We start from the raw sequence: 13,562 nt of genomic DNA, 5'->3' as shown, positions 1-13,562 counted from the left end.
AATTAACAAAAAAAGCCTCGGTTAAAAAAAAAAAAAACCAAAACGCCCCCCCCGCCCCACGCCCGCCCCCGCACCCTCGCCCCCCCCCCCCGCCTGCCCCAAAAAAAAAAAAACAATCGCCCACCAGCACTCCGCCCACAATTTTTTAACCCCCAAACCCACATTTGACCAAAAAAAACAACACCCCGCACCCCCCAATGACTTTTTTTCACCGCGCGCACACTGGCAAAACCCGCGCCACAACCGCGCCAACATTAGGCCGGAGGCCCCGCGGGGCGCGGGGCGGAGCGGGCGCGGCCCCGCCGTGCGTTGGGGGCGCGGGGCGTGGCGGCGGGGGGCGGCGCGACCGGCGGACGCGCGGGGCGGGGGGCCGCGCGCGCCGGCGCGCCGGCCGCTGGGGCCGCGCGCCGCGCGCCGCGCGGCCCGCGGCCCGCCCCCGGCCCGCCGCCGCCCCGCCCGCCCCCCCGCGGGGCGGCCCGCCGGCCCGCCGCCCCCCCCCCGCCCCCCCGCCGCCCCCCGCGCCCCCGGCCGCGCCCCCGCCCCCCCGCGCCCCCCCGCCGCGCCCCGCCCGCCCCGCCCGCGCCCCCGCCGGCCCGCCCGCCGCCGCGCCGCCGCCGCCCGCGGCCGGCCCCCCGCCCGCCCGCGCCCGGCGCGCCGCCCGCGGCCCCGCCGCCGCCGCGCCGCCCGCGGCGCGCCGCCGCCCGCCGCCGCCCGCGGCCCCCGGCGGCGCCCGCCCCCCCGCCCGCCCCCCCGCGCCGCCGCCCGCCCCCGCCCGCCCGCGCCGCCCGCTGCGCCCCCCCCGGCCCCCCGCCCCGCCCCCCCGCCGCCCCCCACCGCCCCCCCCCCCCCGCCCCCCGCCGCCCGCCCCCCCCGCCCCGCCCCGCCCCCCGGCCCCCGCCCGCCCCCGCCCGCCCCGCCCCGCGCCGCCCCCCGCCGGCGCCGCGCCCGCGGCGCGCCCCCCGCCGCGCCGCCCCCCCCCCCCCCCCCCCCCCCCCCGGCCCCCGCGCGCGCCCGCGCGCCCCCGCCCCCCCCCGGCCGCCGCCCGCCCGCCCGCGCCGCCCGCCGCGGCCGCCCGCGCCCCCCGCGCCGCCCGCCCGCCGCGCGCGCCCCGCGCGCGCCCCCCCCCGCGGCCGCCCGCGCCGCCGCCCGCGCCCCCGCCGCCGCCCCCGCGCCGCCGCCCCCCGCGCCCGCCCGCCGCCCCCGCCGCCCGCGCGCCCCCCCCGCCGCCCCCGCGGCGCCGCCGCCCCGCCCCCCGCCGCCGCGCGCGCGCGCGCGCCGCGCCCGCCGCGCGCCGCCCCGCCGCGCGCCCGCCGCGCCCGCCCGCCGCGCGGCCGCCCCCCCCGCCGCGCCGCGCCGCCGCGCGCCCCGCGCGCCGCCCCCCCGGCGCGCGCGCGCCCCGCCGCCCGCCGCCCCCCCCGCGCGCCCGCCCCGCCGCCCCGCCGCCCCCCGCGCGCCGCGCCGCCCGCCGCCGCGCCCGCCGGCCGCCCCCCCCGCGCGGCCCGCCGCGCGCCGCGCGCCCGCCCCGCGCGCGCCGCGCCCCCGCCCCCGCCCCCCCCGCCGCGCCCCGCGGGCGCCCCCGCCGCCGGCCGCCCGCCCGCCGCCCCGCCGCGCGCCCCGCGCCGCGCCGCCGCCCGCCGCCCGCCGCCGCCCGCCCCCCCCCGCCCCCCCCCCCCCCGCGCCCGCCCCCGCGCGCGCCCGCGCCCCCCCCGCGCCGCGCCCCGCGCCGCCCCGCCGCCCCCCCCCGCCGCCGCGCGGGCCGCCCGCCGCGCCGCGCGCCGCCGCGCGCGCCGCCCGCCGCCGCCCCGCGCCCGCCGCCGCCGCGCGCGCCCCCGCCCCGCGCGGGCCCGCGCGCGCCGCCCGCGCGCCGCCCGCCCCCGCCGCCCCCGCGCCCCGCCCGCCGCCGCGCCCGCCGCCCCGCGCCGCGCGCCGCCGCCCCCGCCGGCCCCCCCCCGCGCGCGCCGCGCGCGCGCGCCCGCGCCCCCGCCCCGCGCGCGCCGCCGCCGCGCGCGCCCGCGCCGCGCCGCCGGCGCCCGCCGGCCGGCCGCGCGCGCGCCCCCGCCGCCCGCCCGCGCCCGGCGCCGCCCCGCCCGCCGCCCCCCGCGCCGCGCCCGCCGCCGCGCCGCCCCCGCCCGCCGCGCGCCGCCCCCGCCGCCGCGCCCCCGCGCGCGGCCCCGCGCGCGCCGCCCCGCCGCGCCCCGCGCCCCCGCCCCCCCGCCGCCCCCGCCCGCCGCGCGCCCCGCCCCCCCCCCCCCGCGCGCGCCGCGCCCGCGCCCCCGCGCCCCGCCCGCGCCGCCCGCCCCCCGCCCGCCCGCCGCGCCCGCCGCCCCCGCGGCGCGCGCCCCGCCGCCCCCGCCCCCCCGCCGCGCGCGCGCCGCCGCGCGCCGCGCGCCCCGCGCCCGCGCGCGCGCGCGCCGCCCCCGCGCCCCCCGCGCGCGCCGCGCGCGCCCCCCCCCCCGCCCCCGCGCCGCCCGCCCGCCCGCCGCGCCCCCGCCGCCGCCCCGCGCCGCCCGCCCCGCGCCGCGCCGGCCGCCCCCCGCCCCGCGCGCCGCCCCCCCCCCCCGCGCGCCGGCGCCCGCCGCGCGCGCCCCGCCGCCCCCGCGGCCGCGCGCCCCCGCGCGCCCCGCCCGCCCCCCCCCGCCCCGCGCGCGCGCGCGCGCGCGCGCCCCGGCGCGCCCCCCGCGCGCGCCCGCGCGCCGCGCCGCGCGCCCCGCCCCGCCGCCCGCGCCCGCCCGCGCCGCGCGCGCCCCCGCCCCCGCCGCGCCCGCGCCGCGCCCGCGCCCGCGGCCCGCGCCCGCCGCGCGGCCCGCCCGCCCGCCGCCGCCCCCCCCCCCCCCCCCCGCGCCCGCCCGGCCCGCGCGCCGCCCGCCGCGCCGCCCCCTCGACGCGCCGCCGCGCCCCGCCCGCGCGCGCCGCGCCCGCGCGCCGCCCCCGCGCGCGCCCCCGCGCGCGCCCCGCGCGCCGCGCGCGCCGCGCCGCCGCCGCGCGCGCCGCGCGCGCGCCGCGCGCCGCCCCCCCGCCGCCCCCCCCGCCGCGCCCGCGCCGCCGCGCCGCCGCCCCCGCCCCGCCCGCCCGCCCGCCGCCCCCCGCGCGGCCGCCGGCGCGCGCGCCCCCGCGCCCGCCGCGCGCCGGCGCCCCGCGCGCGCGCCGCGCGCCGGCCCGCGCCCCCCGCCCCGCCCCGCCGCGCGCCCCGCCCGCCGCCGCCGCGCCCCCGCCGCCCGCCGCCGGGCCGCGCGCCGCGCGCGCGCGGCCCCCCGCCGCGCGCGGCGCCCGCGCCCGCGCCGCCCGCGCCGCCGCCGCGCGCGCCCGCGCCGCGCGCCCGCCCGCGCGCGCGCGCGCCCCGCGCCGCCGCCCCCCGCGCCGCCCGCCCCGCCCGCCGCCGCGCGCGCGCGCGCGCGCCGCGCCCCGCCCGCCCCCGCGCGCCCGCGCGCGGCCCCCCGCCCGCGCGCGCCCCCCGCGGCCGCGCGCCCCGCCGCCGGCGCGCCCGCCGCGCCCGCCGCGGCCGCCGCGCCCGCCGCGCCCCGCCCCGCGGCCCGCCGCGCCGCCGCCGCGCCCCGCCGCGCCGCCCGCCGCCCCGCCGCCCCCCCGCCCGCCGCCCGCGCCGCGCCCCGCGCCGCGCCCGCCGCCCCGCGCGCCGCCCGCCGCCGCGCGCGCGCCGCCCGCCCCGCCCCCCCGGCGCCGCCCGCGCGCCGCCGCGCGGGCGCGCGCGCGCCCGCCCGCCCCCCGCGCGCGCGCGGCGCGCGCCGCCGCCGCGCCCGCCGCCCGCGCGGCCCGCGCCGCGCCGCCCCGCCCCCGCGCCGCCGCCGCCGCCGCGCGCCGCGGCGCCGGCCGCGCGCGCCGCCGCGCCCCCCCCCGCGCGCCCCCCGCGCGCGCGCGCGCGCCGCCGCGCGCGCCCGCGCGCCCCCCGCCCGCCCCCCGCCGCCGCGCCGCCCGCCGGCGGCCCCGCGCCGCGCCGCCCGCCCCCCGCCGCGCCGCCCCCGCGCCGCGCGCGCGGCGCGCGCCGCCCGCCGCGCCGCGCCCGCGGCGCGCCCCGCGCGGCCCGCGCCCCCGCCGCCCCGCCGCCCCCGCCCGCCGCCGCGCGCCGCGCCCCCGCCGCGCGCCCGCGGCGCCCCGCGCCCCGCGCCGCCGCGCCCCCGCCCCCCCCGCCGCCCGCCGCCCCGCCCCCGCCCCGGCGCCCCGCCGCGCCGCGCGCCCCCCGCGCGCCCCCGCCGCGCCGCGCGCGCGCGCCCGCGCCCGCGCCCCCCGCCCCGCGCGCCGCGCGCGCCCCGCGCCGCCCCGCCCGCGCCCGGCCGCCGGCCGCCGCCCCGCGCCCGCCCGCGCCCCCGCCCCGCCCGCGCCCCGCGCCCCGCGCGCGCCCCCGCCGCGCGCGCGCCGGCCGCGCCGCCGCGGCGCCGCCCCGGCGCGCGCGCGCCCCCCCCGCCCCGCGCGCCGCGCCGGCCGCCCCGCGCCCCGGCGCGCCCGCCGCCCCCGCCGCCCCCCCCCCGCCCCCCGCCCCCCCGCGCGCCGCGCCGCCCGCCCGCGCCCGCCCGCCGGCGCGGCCGGCGCGCGCCGCCCCCCCGCCGCCGCCCCGCCCGCGCCCGCCCGCCCCCGCCGCCGCGCGCCGGCCCGCGGCGCGCGGCGCCCCGCGCCCGCCCCCGCCGCGCGCCGCGCGCGCGCGCGCGCCGCCCGCCGGCCCGCCGCGCGCGCGGCCCGCGCGGCGCGCGCCCCCGCCGCCGCCGCGCCCCGCCGCGCCGCCGCCCGCGCCGCCCGCGCCGGCGCCGCCGCCCCGCCGCGCGCCGCCGCCGCCGCGCCGCGCCGGCCCGCGCCGCGCGCCCCCCCCGGCCCGCGCGCCGCCCCCCCGCCCCCGCCGCGCGGCGCCCGCCCCCCGCGCGCGCCCGCGCGCCGCGCCCCGCGGGGCCGCGCGCGCCGCCCGCGCGCCCGCCGCCCCCCCGGCGCCCGCGCGCCGCGCGCGCCGCGCCCCCGCCCCGCCCGCCCGCGCCCGCCCGCCCGCGCGCCCGCCCCCGCGCGCCCGCCCGCCCGCCCGCCCCGCCCCGCCCCCGCGCCGCGCCCGCGCGCGCCCGCGCGCCCCGGCCGCCGCCGCCGCCGCCCGGCGCCGCCGCGCCCCGCCGCGGCCGCGCCCCCGCGGCGGCCCCCGCCCGCGCCGCGCGCCCGCGCCCGCCGCCCGCCGCGCCGCGCGGCGCGCGCGCGCCCCCCCGCGCGCCCGCGCGCCGCGCCGCCGGCGGCCCGCGCCCCCGCCCGCCCCGCCCGCCCCCGCGCGCGCCCCCCCCCGCGCCGCCGCGCGCGCCCGCGCCCCCCCCGCCGCGCGCGCCGCCCGCGCGCCCCCCGCGCCGCGCGCCCGCCCCCCGCCCCGGCCGCCGCCCGCCCGCGCGCGCGCCGCGCGCCGCGCCCGCGCCGCCCCCGCCCCCCCGCCCCCGCCCCCCGCCCCCCCCGCCGCCGCCGCCGCCGCGGCCCCGCCGCGCCCCCGCGGCGCGCGCCGCGCGCCCCGCCCCGCGCGCGGCGCCCCGCCCGCGCGCGCGCGACCCGCCCGCCCCGCGCCGCGCCGCGCGCCGCGCCGCCGCCCGCGCCGCCCCCCCGCCGGCCCGCCGCGCGCGCGCGCCCGCCCCCCGCCGCCGCGCCGCGCGCGCGCGCCGCGCCCCCGCCCCCGCGCGCCGCCCCGCCGCCGCGCCCCCCCCCGCCCCGCGCCGCGCCCCCCCCCCCCCCCGCGCCCCCCGCCCCCGCCCCCCGCCCGCGCGCCCCCGCCCCCCGCGCCCCCCCCCGGCCCGCGCGCGCCGCCCCCGCCGGCGCGCGCGCCGCGCGCGCCCGCCCGCCCCCGCCGCGCGCCGCGGCCGCGCCCCCCCCGCCCGCGCCGCGCCCCGCCCGCCGCCCCCCCGCCGCCGCCCGCCGCGCCCGCCGCCGCGCCGCCCCCGCGCGCCCCGCGCCGCGCCCGCCGCCCGGCCGCGCCCCCGCCGGCGCCCCGCGCGGCGCCCCCCGCCCGCGCCGCGCGCGCCGCGCCGCCGCCCCCGCGCCGCGCGCCGCCCGCCCCGCGCGCCCCCCCCCGCGCCCCGCCCCCGCGCCGGCCCCCCGCCGCCCCGCGCGCCGCCGCCCCCCGCCCGCCCCGCCCGCGCGCGCGGCCGCCCCCCGCCGCGCCGCGCGGCCGCGCCGCGCGCGCGCCGCCCGCCCGCGCCCGCCGCCGGCCCGCCGCCGCCCCGCGCGCCGCGCGGCCCCCGCCGCCGCGCCGCCGCGCCCCCCCCGCCGCCCCCCGCGCCCCCCCCGCGCGCCCCCCCCCCGCCCGCCGCCGCGCGCGCGCCCGCGCGGCCCGCCGCGCGCGCCCCGCGGCCGCCCGCGCGGCGCCGCGCCCCCCCGCCCCCCCCCGCCCCCCCCCCGCCCGCGCCGCCGCCCCCCCGCGCGGCCCGCGCCGCGCGCGCCGCCCCCCCGCCGCCGCGCCCGCCGCCGCGCGCGCCGCGCGCCGCCCCGCGCCCCGCCCCGCCGCCGCCGCGCCGCGCCGCCGCGCCCGCCCCGCCGCCGCCCGCCCGCCCCCCCCGCCCGCCCCCCCCCGCCCCCCGCCCGCGCGCGCGCGCGCCGCGCGCCGCCCGCCCCGCGCGCGCGCCGCCGGCGCCGCCGCCGCCCCCGCCGCCGCCGCCGCCCGCGCCCCCCCGGCCGCGCCCCCGCCGGCCGGCCGCCGCGCGCCGCGCGCCGCCGCCCCCCGCCCGCCCCCCCCCCCCGCGCCCCCCGCCGCCCCCGCCGCCCGCGCCGCCGCCGCCGCCCGCCCCCGCCGCCCCGCCCCCCGCCCGCCGCCGCCCGCGCGCCCCGCGGCCGCCGCCGCCCCCGCCGCCGCCCCGCGCCGCCCCCCCCCGCCGCGCCGCCCCGCGCGCCCCCCCCGCGCCCCGCGCGCGCGCCGCGCCGCGCGCCCCCCCCCGCCCCCGCGCCGCCCCCGCCGCCGCGCCCGCGCGCCCGCCCCGCCCCCGCGCGCCCCCCCCGCGCGCCCGCCGCCCGCCCCCCCCCGCCCCCCCCCCCGCCCCGCCCCCCCGCCCGCGCGCCCCCGCGCGCCCGCCCGCCGCCGCCCGCCGCGCCCCGCCCGCCGCGCCGCCGCCGCGCGCCGGGCGGCCGGCGCGGCGGGGCTGCCGCGGCGGCGGGCCGCGGGCGCGCGGGGCCCCCGCGCCCGCGCGCGCCCGCCGGCCGGCGCCCGCCCCGCGCCGCGCGCGCCGCGCCCGCGCCGCCCGCCGCCGCGCCGCGCGCCGCCCCCGCCGCCGCCGCCCCCCGCCCGCCGCCCGCCGCCCCGCCGCGCCGCCCGCCGCCGCCGCCGCCCGCCCCCCCCCGCGCCCCCGCCGCCCCGCGGCCCGCGCGCCGCGCCGCCCGCCCGCGCCGCGCGGCGCGCCCGGCGCCCCCGCCCCCCCCCGCCCCCGCGCCCGCGCGCCCGCCCGCCGCCGCCGCCGCGCCCGCGCCCGCCCCGCCGCCCCGCGCGCGCCCCCGCCCGCGCCCCGCGCCCCGCCCCCCGCGCCGCGCGCGCCCCGCCGCCGCCCCCCCCGCCCGCGCCCCCCCCCCCGCCGCCCCGCGCCCGCCCCCCGCCCCCGCGCGCGCCCGCCGGCCCGGCGCGCGCGCGCCGCCCCGCGCCGCCCCCGCCCGCCCGCCCGCCGCCCGCCCCGCCCCGCCCCCGCCCGCCGCGCGCCGCCGCGCGCCGCGCCCCCCCGCGGCCCGCCGCGGCCCCGCGCGCCCCCGCCCGCCGCCGCGCGCGGCGCCGCGCGCCGCGGGCGCGCCGCCCCGGCGCCCCCGCCGGCCCGCCCCCGCGCCCCCCGCCGCCGCCCCGCCCCCCCCGCCCCCCGCCGCGCGCGCGCGCGCGGGCGCGCCCCGCCGGCGCCCCGCGCGCGCCCGCGCCGGCCGCCGCCGGCCCGCGCGCCGCCCGCGCGCCCGCCCCCGCCCCCCGCCCCCCGCCCCCGCCCGCGCCCCCCCGCCCCCCGCGCCGCCGCCGCGCGCCCGCCGCCGCGCCCGCGCGCCGCCCCGCCCGCCGCGCCCCGCCCCGGCGCCCCGCCCGCGCCGCCCCGCCCGCCGCCCCCCCCGCCGCGCCGCCCGCGCGCCGCGCGCCCGCGCCCCCGCGCGCGCCCGCCGCCGCCCCGCCCCCGCGCGCGCCCGCGCCCCGGCGGCGCCCCCGCCCGCGCCGCCCGCCGCGCCCGCGCGCCGCCGCCCGGCGCGCGCCCCCCCGCGCCGCCCCGCGCGCGCCGCCCGCGGCGCCCCGCCCGCGCGCGCCCGCGCGCGCCCGGCCCGGCCCGCGCGCGCGCGCCCCCGCCGCCCGCGCGGGCCCCCCCCCCCCGCCCGCGCCGCCCCCCCCGCCGCGCGCCCGCCCCCCGCGCGCGCCCCGCGCCGCGCCGCGCCGCCGCCGCGCCCGCGCCCCCCGCGCGCCCGCGCCGCCCGCCCCCGCCCGGCCGCGCGCCCCGCGGCGCCGCCCCGCCGGCGCCGCGCGCGGCCCCGCCGCGCCGCGCGCCCGCCCCCGGGCGCGCCGCGCGCGCCGCGGCGGCGCCCCCCGCCCGCCCCGCCGGCGCCCGCGCCCCGCCGCGCCCCCCGCGCGCGCCGCGCGCGCCCGCGCCGCGCCGCCCGGGCGCCCCCCCGCCCCGCGCCGCGGCCGCCCCCGCGCCCCCCGCCGCCCGCCGCCCGCGCGCCCCGCCCGCCCGCGCCCCCGCCGCGCGCGCCGGCGCGCCGCCGCGCGCGCCCGCCGCGGCCGCGGCCGCGCCGCCGCGCCCGCGCCGCCGCCCCGCCCCCCCCCGGCCCGCGCCCCCGCGCGCGCCCCCGCCGCGCCGCGCCGCCGCCGCGCCGCGCCGCGCGCCGCGCGCCCGCGCCGCCGCCGCCCCCGCCGCCCCGCCGGCGCCCGCGCGCCGCCCCCGCCCGCGCCCCGGCGCCCCCCCGCGCCGCGCGCCGCCCCCCGCGCCGCCGCCGCCCCGCGCGCCGCGCCGCCGCGCGCGCCCCCGCGCCGCCGCCCCGCGCCCCCCCCGCGCGGCCCCGCGCCGCCCGCCCCGCCCGCCGCCCCGCCCCGCCGCGCCCGCGCCCCGCCCCGCGCCGCCCCCGCCGCCCCGCCCGCGCGGCGCCCCCGCGCGCCCCCGCCGCCCCGCGCGCCCGCGCGCCGCGCGCGCGCCGCGCGCCCCGCCGCCCGCCCGCCCGCCCCCGCCCCCCGCGCGCCGCCGCGCGCCGCGCCGCGCCGCCCCCCGCCCCGCCCGCCCCGCCGCCCCGCCGCGCCGCGGCCCGCCGCCGCCGCGCGCGCCGCCGCGCCCCCGCGCGCCCGCGCGCCCGCGCGCCGCCCCCGCGCGCCGCGCCGCGCCGCCCGCCCCCCCCGCCGCCCCGCCGCCCGCGCCGGCCCCCGGCCCGCCGCCGCCCCCCGCCCGCGCCCCGGCCGCCCGCCCCCCCGCCCGCGCCCCCGCCCCCCGCGCGCCGCGCCGCGCCGCGCCCGCCCCGCCCCCCGCGCCGCGCGCGCGCCCGCCCCGGCCGCCGCCCGCCCCGCGCGCGCGCGCGCCGCCCGCCCCGGCGCCGCCCCCCCGCGCCGCCCGCCCGCGCCGCGCGCCGCGCCGCGCCCCGCCCCGCCCGCCCCGCGCCCCCCCGCGCGCGGCCCGCGCCCGCGCCCCGCCGCGCGCGCCCGCCCCGCCGCCGCCCCCGCGGCGCGCGCCCGCCGCGCCGCCCGCGCGCCGCGCCCGCGCGCCCGCGCCCGCCCGCCGCGCGCCCGCGCCGCCCCCGCCCCGCGCCCGCCCGCCGCCCCGCCGCCCCCGCCGCGCCGCGCGCGCGCGCCCCGCCGCGCGCCGCCCCCCGCGCCCCGCCGCGCCGCCGCCCCGCGCGCCCGCCCGCGCCGCCCCCGGCCCGCCCCCCCGCCGCGCCCGCCACGGCCCCCGCCCGGGCCCCCGCCCGCCCCGCGCCGCCACCGCCCGCCGCGCCGCCCCGGCGCCGACCGCCCCCCCACCCCCCCCCCGCGCGGCGACGCCCACCGCGCCCCCGGCCGCCCGGGACCCCCCCCCCCCCCCCCCCCCCCCCCCCCCCCCCCCGCCCCCCGGCCCGGCCCCCCCCGCACCCGGCCCCCCCTCGGCCGGCGCGCGCCGCCCCCCGCGCCCCCCCCCGCCCCCTCGCGGGGCGGCCGGCGCCGGGGCCTCTCGGCGCCCCGCGCCCCCCGGCCGCCGGCCCCACTCCCCCCCGCGCCCCCGCTCCCGCTGCAAAAAAAAAAAACCGCCACCAACTGGCACCCCCCCCCCCCACACACAAAAAAAACCGAAAATAAACACCTACCACCCCCATGCAGGCAGCACTGCACAACGGCCCCCGCCACCCCCCCGCCCGGGACTGCCAACACCCGCCCCCCACACACCACCCCCCCACGCCGCCCACCCACTGGCCCCCCACACACCCCGCCAAAACGGCCCCACACTCCCCCCACCCCCCGCCCCCCCACCCCCCAGACGCGCACCGACCCCCCCCCCCCACGCCCCCCCCCCCCCCCTGCAACCCAAAAACCCCAACCCGCAAACGGGCGGCCCCACCCCCCCCACCCCCCGACAACCCCCCCCACCCCCCCACAAACACAAACACCAACCCACTCCCCACAACCCCCACCCAGAAAACCCCACCACAAATACCACCCCACCAAAACCACGCACCGCTGCAAAAAACCAACACAACACACCCACACAAACACACCCCACACCAGTAACCCCCCCACAACACACCAAAACCCCAGCAGCAAACTGCAACACCCCCTGCCAAAGAAACGGGCCAAACCCCCCCAGACCAAACACACACACCATACTACCTGCCCAGCACACCACCCCACCCCACACCTGCACCCCCATGCAAAGCACTCACACACTGGCACACATGCACACACAGCCACACCACAACCACCAAGCACACCCAACAAACACAACCAAACAACAAAAACAACCACATCGAACAACAAACAAAAAGACACCCAGCTACTGCCACACACCCCCACGCCAAAACAACCGGCTGACAGGTGGTGCATTAACTGCACCAAGCACTGGACTGGCCAAAACACTGGGCAGGGTGCAAAAGGGCAAACAACTGTGTGGCAACAATGCGCAAACAACAGAAAAAACCCCGTGACTGAACCAACAGAACCCCCAACCAAAACAAAAAACAATTCAACCAAAAACAAAAAACCAACAAACACACCCAAACAAACCAAAAAACCCAAAAAAAACCAAAAAAAAAAAAAAAAAACAACACAAACAAAACAACAACCAAAAAAAAAAAAACCACCCCAAAACACAACAAACAAAAAACCCACACACATAAAACAAAAAACCAAACACAACAAAACCAAAACAAAACCAACCAACAAAAAACCACCAACAGACCAACCAACCAACCCCAACCGCACCCAAAAAACCCAAAAACACCCAAAAAAAAAACAAAAAAAAAACAAAAAAAAACAAAAGCAAAAAAAAAGAAGCAAAAAACAAGAAAAAAAAAAAAACAACAAAAACAAAAAAAAAAACAAAAAATCAAAACTCAAAACTCACAAAAAAAAAAAAACAAACAAAAAAACTCAAACCCACACACACACACAGCACACCCACACCAACACGCCCAACCCACAACCACCCACCCCACACCCCATGACACACCACCCACAAACACACCAACAACACCAGAACCCACACCAACACCCAAACACACCACCCACACACAACCACCCCCACCACCCACACCCCCCCACACAACCACCACAACCACAACACCACCCCCCAACGCACACACACACACCACACAACACCCCACACCCCACCTCGACACCACCACACACACAACCAACACCCCCCCCCAAACACAAAAACCCACAACACACACCACACCCCACACCCACACACATTCACACCACCGAACACCCACACCCTGACACAACACCCCCCCACAACACCCAAACCCACCCCCACACACACACCCCCAACAACAAAAAAACCAACAAACAAACAACACAGCCACCCAACAAAAACACAACACAACAAAAACACACAACACAAACAAACCACAAACACCACACCACAAAACCTAAAAAAAAAAAAACAAAAACAAAACAAAAAACAAACATCAAAAAAAAAAACAATCAAACACTCACAAAACAAAAAAAAACAAACACAACACAACAAAAAACAAAACAAAAACAAAACAAACAACAAAAACAAAAAAAAAAAAAAACACAAAAATAACACGCAACAAAAAAAACATAAAAAAAAAAAACAAAAAGGCAAAAAAAAACAAAAAAAAAAAACACTCACAAAAAAAATCAAAGAAAAAAAAAAAAAAAAAAATCAAAAAAAAAAAAACAAAAAAAAAAAAAAACAAAAAATAAAACAAAAAAAAAAAAAACACAAAAAAAAAAACACAAAAGCAAAACAAAAAAAAAAACCTCAAACACAAAAAAAACAATCAAAAAAAAAAAAAACCCCCTCCACACCCCCCCCACCACCGCACCACCCCAAAACACGCAACAAAAAAACACCAAATCCCACCATAACAACACGCAAAAAAGAGCACACCAAAACAACCAAAACGCAAAAGGACAGCACAAAACCACCCAACCAAAACAAAACACAACTAAAAAAAAAAAAAAAAACAAACATCAAAAAAAAAAACAAAAAAAAAAACACAACAAAGCCCAAAAAACAAAAAAAACATACCCAAAAAAAACAACACAAAAAACTCAAACCAAGAAGCATAAAAATCAAAAAAAAAAAAAAACTATCCCAAAAAAAAACAAAACAAAAAGAAAAAAAAAAAAACCACAAAAAACCCGCACTCCCTCAAAAAAAAAAAACCAAAAAAAAAAACGGCACCCCCAACCCCACCAACAGACACAAAAAATCAAAAAAACAAAAACAAAAAAACAAAAAAAAAAAAAAAAAAAAAAAACTTTAAAAATAATAAAAAACAAACAAACAAACAAAGAACAGCACCCCCGCTCCAAAAAAAAAAAAAAAAACCACACCCCCGTCAAAAGAGCGCAAACCACCGCCACAAAAAAAAAAAAAAAACCATAGAAAACAAACAAAAAAAAAAAAAAACCAAAAAAAAAAAAATCCTTGCCCCAAAAACAAAAACACACCATCAAAAAAAGACACGACAAAGCATCCCACACCCCGTCCCCAACCGCACCACCCCCCCAAAACACACGCACCCTCCCACACACACCCCAAACTCCTCCTCCCCAAAAAAACGCTCCTCCGCACAACACACACACACAACCACACCCAAAACCAACACACACCACCACCCATAACAAAAAACACCAACAACCCAAAAACCAAACACATCAACGCACACCACAACACAACCAAATCACCACACCAAAACACCCCACGCCACAACCACAAAAAACAACAAAAACAAACACAAAAAACCACAAAACACACAAAACAAACAACACAAACCACCCACCCAACGAAAACAAACCAAAACCACAACAAACACCACAGCACAAAAAACCACCAAAACACAACAAAAACCAACACAAACACCAACCATAAGAACAACCAAAACAACAAACCTCAACCACAAAAAAACACAAACCCACGCACAAACCAAAGAACCACCACCAACCG

At 84.5% G+C, this 13,562-nt stretch overlaps 1 pseudogene; it reads left to right on the top strand.

The window, feature by feature from the left end:
- The first annotated feature begins 4,583 nt into the window (after positions 1-4,583).
- Positions 4,584-12,746, top strand: LOC122138840 (annotated as a pseudogene).
- The last annotated feature ends 816 nt before the right edge of the window (positions 12,747-13,562 follow it).

The sequence above is a fragment of the Cyprinus carpio genome, chromosome A3 (genome assembly GCF_018340385.1).
Source record: "Cyprinus carpio isolate SPL01 chromosome A3, ASM1834038v1, whole genome shotgun sequence".
In the NCBI taxonomy this organism is placed as follows: domain Eukaryota; kingdom Metazoa; phylum Chordata; class Actinopteri; order Cypriniformes; family Cyprinidae; genus Cyprinus; species Cyprinus carpio.
The sequence above is the reverse complement of the archived record's forward strand: the minus strand, read 5'-3'. Positions and strand labels throughout refer to the sequence as shown.